Source organism: Mus caroli, unplaced genomic scaffold (genome assembly GCF_978045245.1).
Source record: "Mus caroli unplaced genomic scaffold, Mus_caroli_1 scaffold_13, whole genome shotgun sequence".
Taxonomy (NCBI): domain Eukaryota; kingdom Metazoa; phylum Chordata; class Mammalia; order Rodentia; family Muridae; genus Mus; species Mus caroli.
In genome coordinates, this window is record NW_028227268.1 from 53,061,461 (window position 1) to 53,067,460 (window position 6,000).

Here is a 6,000-nt window from a genome sequence, read left to right on the forward strand (position 1 = left end):
CTCTGCCTCCGGAGTGCTGGGATTAAAGATGTGCGCCACCATGCCTAATGTCTTCTCTCTTTGTAATACCTACAAGCGCTCTTCTCACCAGTAACCAAGTGATTCCCCGTTGTAATATGTAGAATCTGGCTGCCACTTGTTTAACAAGTTATCTTCCAGGACTGTCTACCCTATAATACTCCCCACGGCCAGATCGATTCACTGTCGCTTCCTAAATATCTTCTACTATTGCCTGAGCTTGTCCTCCCTCTGCACTGCCCTTTTGACTTGACACAGGTCATACCCATGCAAAGCTGCTCTGAGTTCTGCTAAGGGAGAGAGGACTCCTTCCCCAGACATCTCTCAGCTATGGCATCTGTTGCATCAAGGTGGTAGGTATGTTTGGGGGAGATGAGGAGGAGGGGAGAAGAGTTGAAACAGGACTTCATATAGTCCAGGCTAGCCTTGAACTTACTATGTAGCTGCAGATGACCCTACTGATCTTCCTGCTGGTCTTACAAGAGTAACCACCACTTCCAGCTTGTGTGTGTGTGTGGTATTTATTAAAGCTATTGGAAATATTGTATGCTAATAAGACATCCGACCTGAGGGGTGGGGGTGTGAATCAGTAGAGAAAACAGGGCACAAGCCACAGGCAGAGACTAAGAGCTTTTTCGAATAGACTGAATCTGCTGGTTTTGCTGACTACCTTCTTTGTGGGGACAGAGCAGGCCTGCCCCAAGGCTTGCTGGGAGCAAACAAACCCAGAGGGGACATTCTCTGTTCTCACAACAGTGGGTGGTGCAGAATTGTTTCTAATGCTCAACTGCCAGCATCAGAGCAAGCTCAGACGGCCCCATTAAGGCTTTGATGGCCTCACTGGGTCCAAAACGGTTTGCAGTTGTGTGTCTGCCAAGCAAGGCCCTAAAGTGTCTTTGATGATGTGGACACCTTCCCGGGGAGAGGCTTTCTGAGTGACATCAGCCTTAGTCATGGCTGTAGTCAGCCAGCCTGGTCACAATGGACACCAGAGGACAATCTAACTTGGTGGTCTTTGTTTTTTTAACCTCTCTAGATCATGTTCTTCCTAGGAAGCTGCTACAGAAAGGGTCTGTGATCTCTATTTCCACCATGCCGGGCACATAGTTAAAACCCGAGAGGCATCCTTGATGATGGCTCCAGGCCTTTCTCTGGTTCTGGGCAACTCATGAGCAGGGTGCACAGGAGGCCATGTTGCTTTTCTCGTGTGTGTGTGTGTGTGTGTGTGTGTGTGTGTGCACATGCTCATGTGTGTATGTGGATACACATGCAAGTATAGAGGTCAGTGGTCACCCTTGTGTGTCTTTTCTGTACAGCTGTCTACTTTATTTCTGTTACTATGCTCTGTGAGAGTACCAGGAAGGCACACATGTACCTCAGGGAGCTCATGAAGGCCAGAGGAGGACCTTCAGAAGTCAGTTCTCCCTTCCGTCTTGTTGAGACAGGTCTCTCTTGTTGTTTGCCACCCTGCCAGCTCTAGGGTAGCTGACGTCTAAGCTCCAGGTGGATTCCCCTGTCTCTGATTTTCTTTCCACGGTATGGGTGCTGGGTTTTTACATGGGTTCCAGGGGTCAAACGGAGTCATCTGAGTCACTTTGCTAGTCTCATTCACCCTTTTTTTTTTTTTTTTTTTTTTTTTGAGACAGAGACCTGGAGCTCAATGATGGGCTAGAAGAGCCGACCAGGGACGCCGCCAGCATCTGCCTGTCTCCACGGCCTCAGAGCTGGGCTTTCAGAGGCCTGCCTTTTTATGAAGATGTTGGGGATCAAACTCAAGTTCTTATTCTTGTGCACCAAGCACTTTCCCAACTAAGTGTCTCCCCTGCCCCAGGGCTGGCTTCTCTGAGTCCTTCACCAACCATTGTAAACAAAGACAGTGTAAAGGGCCTTTAACCACAGCACTTAGGGTATAGGAGCAAGCAGATCTCTGTAAAGTAGAGGCTAGCCTGGTCTACATAGCTAGTTCCAAGCCAGCCAGAGCTACAAAGTAGTATCCTGTCTCCAAAATAAAATTAAAATAAAAAATGAAGGTGTTGGAAAGACTGAGCACCAGCTGGAGGTGCTCACTGCTCTCCGGGGATCCAGGCTCTGTTCCTAGCGCAAATAGCAAGTGCTTGGCAATTACGGATAACTCCAGCTCTAGGTAATACAACACCCTCTTCTGGCATCTGCTTCACAAACATATGTGTAGGCATTCACATATATACATAAAATAAAACTAAATACATCTTAAATATAAAAAATAAAGGGCTGTTCCCAGCAACCACATGGTGGCTCACAACCATCTGTAATGGGATCCAATGCCCTCTTCTGGTGTGCTTGAAGACAGCGACAGTGTACTCACATACATTACACAAATAATCTTTTTTTTTTAAAAAATATTTATTTATTTATTATATGTAAGTACACTGTAGCTGTCTTCAGACACTCCAGAAGAGGGAGTCAGATCTCATTACGGATGGTTGTGAGCCACCATGTGGTTGCTGGGATTTGAACTCTGGACCTTCGGAAGAGCAGTCGGGTGCTCTTACCCACTGAGCCACCTCACCAGCCCACAAATAATCTTTTAAAAAATAAAAAATAAAAATAAAGGGTTGGAGAGATGGCTCAGTGGTTAAAGAGCACTGGTTGCTCTTCCAGAGGTCCTGAGTTTAATTCCCAGCAACCACATGGTGGCTCACAACCATCTGTAAAGGGATCTGATGCCCTGCCCTCTTCGGGTGTGTCTGAAGACAGCGACAATATATATAATAAAAATAAAAACAAAGCCAGGTGTGGTGATGCAGCTTTAAACACCCAGGCAGAGACAAGTAGGTCTCTGTGAGTTTAAGACCAGGCAATTTAAAGAATGGGACTCTATATTGTGAGGCCCCTTCTCCCATGGGTTGTCCTCTGATAAGGTCCACAAGGGGAGTAGTGCCTTTGTGTCTGAGTGTGTGTGTGTGTGTTGGGGGGGGGGTAGTGTTCAGTAAGTGCGTAAGGTGAATAACCACCCCGAGACTAGCTATCAAGAGGCAGATCAACTTTCCTTAGGGTGATTCAAGACTTATAAAGTTTTGGGGGACTGAGGGTAGGAATATCCAAGATAGGCAATTGGCTGAGGGCTTAGGGCACCAAAATGTCTCATTAGCATGGGGAATCGCTTCAGGAATCTCAGGTGCTGGCTGAACAGGCTTTGTCAGGAGGAAGGAAATTAACCTTGCAATCTAATTGAGGCTACATGACATTCCTCAGGTAGAGGAATGTATTGGGGCTTAGAATTCCCCAGACACCAATAAGGAAGGGAGTCTCTGGAGTCGCACTGAGCACAGAGGCTATCCAGTCACTCTCTGTGGACTTTGACCATAATTAGCAGAGTTTTCCCACACTATATATATTAAAAGAAGAAAAAGAAGAAAAGGAGAAAGAAGGAGAAGGAGAAGGAGAAGGAGAGGAAGAAGAGGAAGAAGAAAGAAGAAGAAGAAGAAGAAGAAGAAGAAGAAGAAGAAGAAGAAGAAGAAGAAGAAGAAGAAGAAGAAAGAAGAAAGAAGAAAGAAGAAAGAAGAAAGAAGAAAGAAGAAAGAAGAAAGAAGAAAGAAGAAAGAAGAAGAAGAAGAAGAAGAAGAAGAAGAAGAAGAAGAAGAAGAAGAAGAAGAAGACAACTCTTGGGCAGGAGAGACGGCTCAGTGGTTAAGAGCACTGGCTGCTCTTCCAGAGGTTTCTGGTTCCATTCTCATCTCCCATACGCGGCTCGCAGACATGAGGAACTACAATCCCAGAGGATCTAACTCCCTATTCTGGCCGCCTTCCGCACTGCATGCATGTGGTGCATAGGTATACGTGCAGGCAAACACATACACATAAAATAAAAAGAGGGCTGGAGAGGTGGCACAGCGGTTAAGAGCACTGCATGCTCTTTCAGAGGTCCTGAGTTCAATTCCCAGCAACCCTATAGTGGCTTACAACCATCTCTAATGGGATCCGATGCCCTCTTCTGGTGTGTCTGAAGACAGCTATAGTGTATTTATATAAATAAAATTTAAAAATCTTTAAAAATAAAAATAAAAAAAGAAAAAGAAAAGAAATATATTTAAAAAGAAGAAGCCCAAACTCTTGGATGTGCATGCCAACGAGAGGCGAGTCTCTGCAGCCTTTCTTCAGTCCAGGCTCTGTGGCAGGTTGTTGGTAGGACATTGGTACCTCTCTTTGAGCCCAAGCCTCAAGGATCTGGCATCTTCTACTCCCTAGTTAGTTCCCAACATCCACAGGGAAGTGTCCAGTGGACTGACTGGGCATCCTCAACATGGTGGCTACCTCCTCCCAAAAACAATAACACAAGAAAAAGTTTGAAGCCACACTGTTTTCATGGCTCAACTAGAAAGTCACACACTTGATTGGGTGACACATACATATTGTCCCAATACCTAGGAGACTGAGGCAGGAGGATTGAAAGTCTGAGGCAAGTCTTAGATACACAGCAAATGAGTTCCAGGCCAGCATGATTTATATAGCAAGTCTCCATCTTAAAAGAAATCACAAAAATATCACACACAGCATTCTTTCTGAAATATCTTATTGATTATATGGATGAACTCTTGTTAATTTTGGAAAGGGACTCTTCAACAGGTTGTCTGCCAGGGGGACTCATTGGAAGCTAATCCAGAGGCTAACTGCTACATACAGAGACACGATTATCCAGTGATGCCCTCAGGTAGGTGCTCCCAGTAGGCTCATCCTGAAAGGGAAGAAACACAGATAGAGTGATAGGAAGGAATTTGCTCATGTTCACAGCCTTCTAAGTGGTAAATCTGAAATTCAAACTCAGTCATCCTGGGCCTGGAGAGATGGCTCAGCAGTTAGGAGCACTTACTGCTCTTGCAGAGGATCTGGGTTCAAGTCCCCAGAATCTACATGTAGCTAACTCCAGTTCCAGGGGATCCAAATGCTGCTTCTAACCTCCATGGGATTCTTCACACACAGTCCACATACATATATCAGACATGTGCATACAATTAAAATGCAAAAAAAAAAAAAAAAAAAAAAGCCAGTTGGGTGTGGTGGTGCATGCTTTTAATCCCAGAACTGAAGAGCTAAGGAGGCAGGAGCAGATGGCTCCCTGAGTTCCAGACCAGCCTGGTCTACAAGTTTAGTTCCAGGACACCCAGGGCTGTTACACAGAGAAGCCCTGTCTTGAAACACCAACCAACCAACCAACCAACCAACTAACCAACCAACCAAAAAACCTCCTCAGGCAATCAGACTCTAGGGCTGAGGAATTACTGTATTGTGATGGTTTTGTTTTTGTTTTTGTTTTTGTTTTTGTTTTTGTTTTGTTTTTTGAGACAGCCCTGGCTGTCCTGGAACTCACTCTGTAGACCCGGTTGGCCTCCAACTATTGTGATGGTTCTTGTATCTGTTGCAAGCTTGAGAAAACACACTAGAGCTGGGTGTGGTGGCCCACGCCTTTAATCCCAGCACTCGGGAGGCAGAGGCAGGTGGATTTCTGAGTTCCAGGCCAGCCTAGTCTACAAAGTGAGTTCTAGGACAGCCAGGGCTACACAGAGAAATCCTGTCTCAAAAAACCAAAAAAGAAGAAAAAGAAAAAAGAAAAAAAAAACCAAAAAAAAAAAAACAAATAATAAAATAAAATAAAGAGAGAGAGAGAGAGAGAGAGAGAGAGAGAGAGAGAGAGAGAGAGAGAGAGAAGCACAGTAGCTATGAACAGAAGGTGTCTACCCAGTAGTGGTTATTTCTCTGAAGCCGGTAAAATGAGCCAATTTAAACCAGATTAGATTACATTAAAGGCAGGTTTATTGGGAAGCAGGTGAGTTCACTGGCCCCAAGGACATGGCCAGGGAAGTTGCCATGGGGAAACATGGGTGAGAGGGTAGGGGAGTGAGGGAGAGAGAGAGAGAGAGAGAGAGAGAGAGAGAGAGAGAGGGAGGGAAGGGCATATATGCAGAGAGAGAAGAGGAGAAGAAAAGAGAGGGCAAGACCAAAATG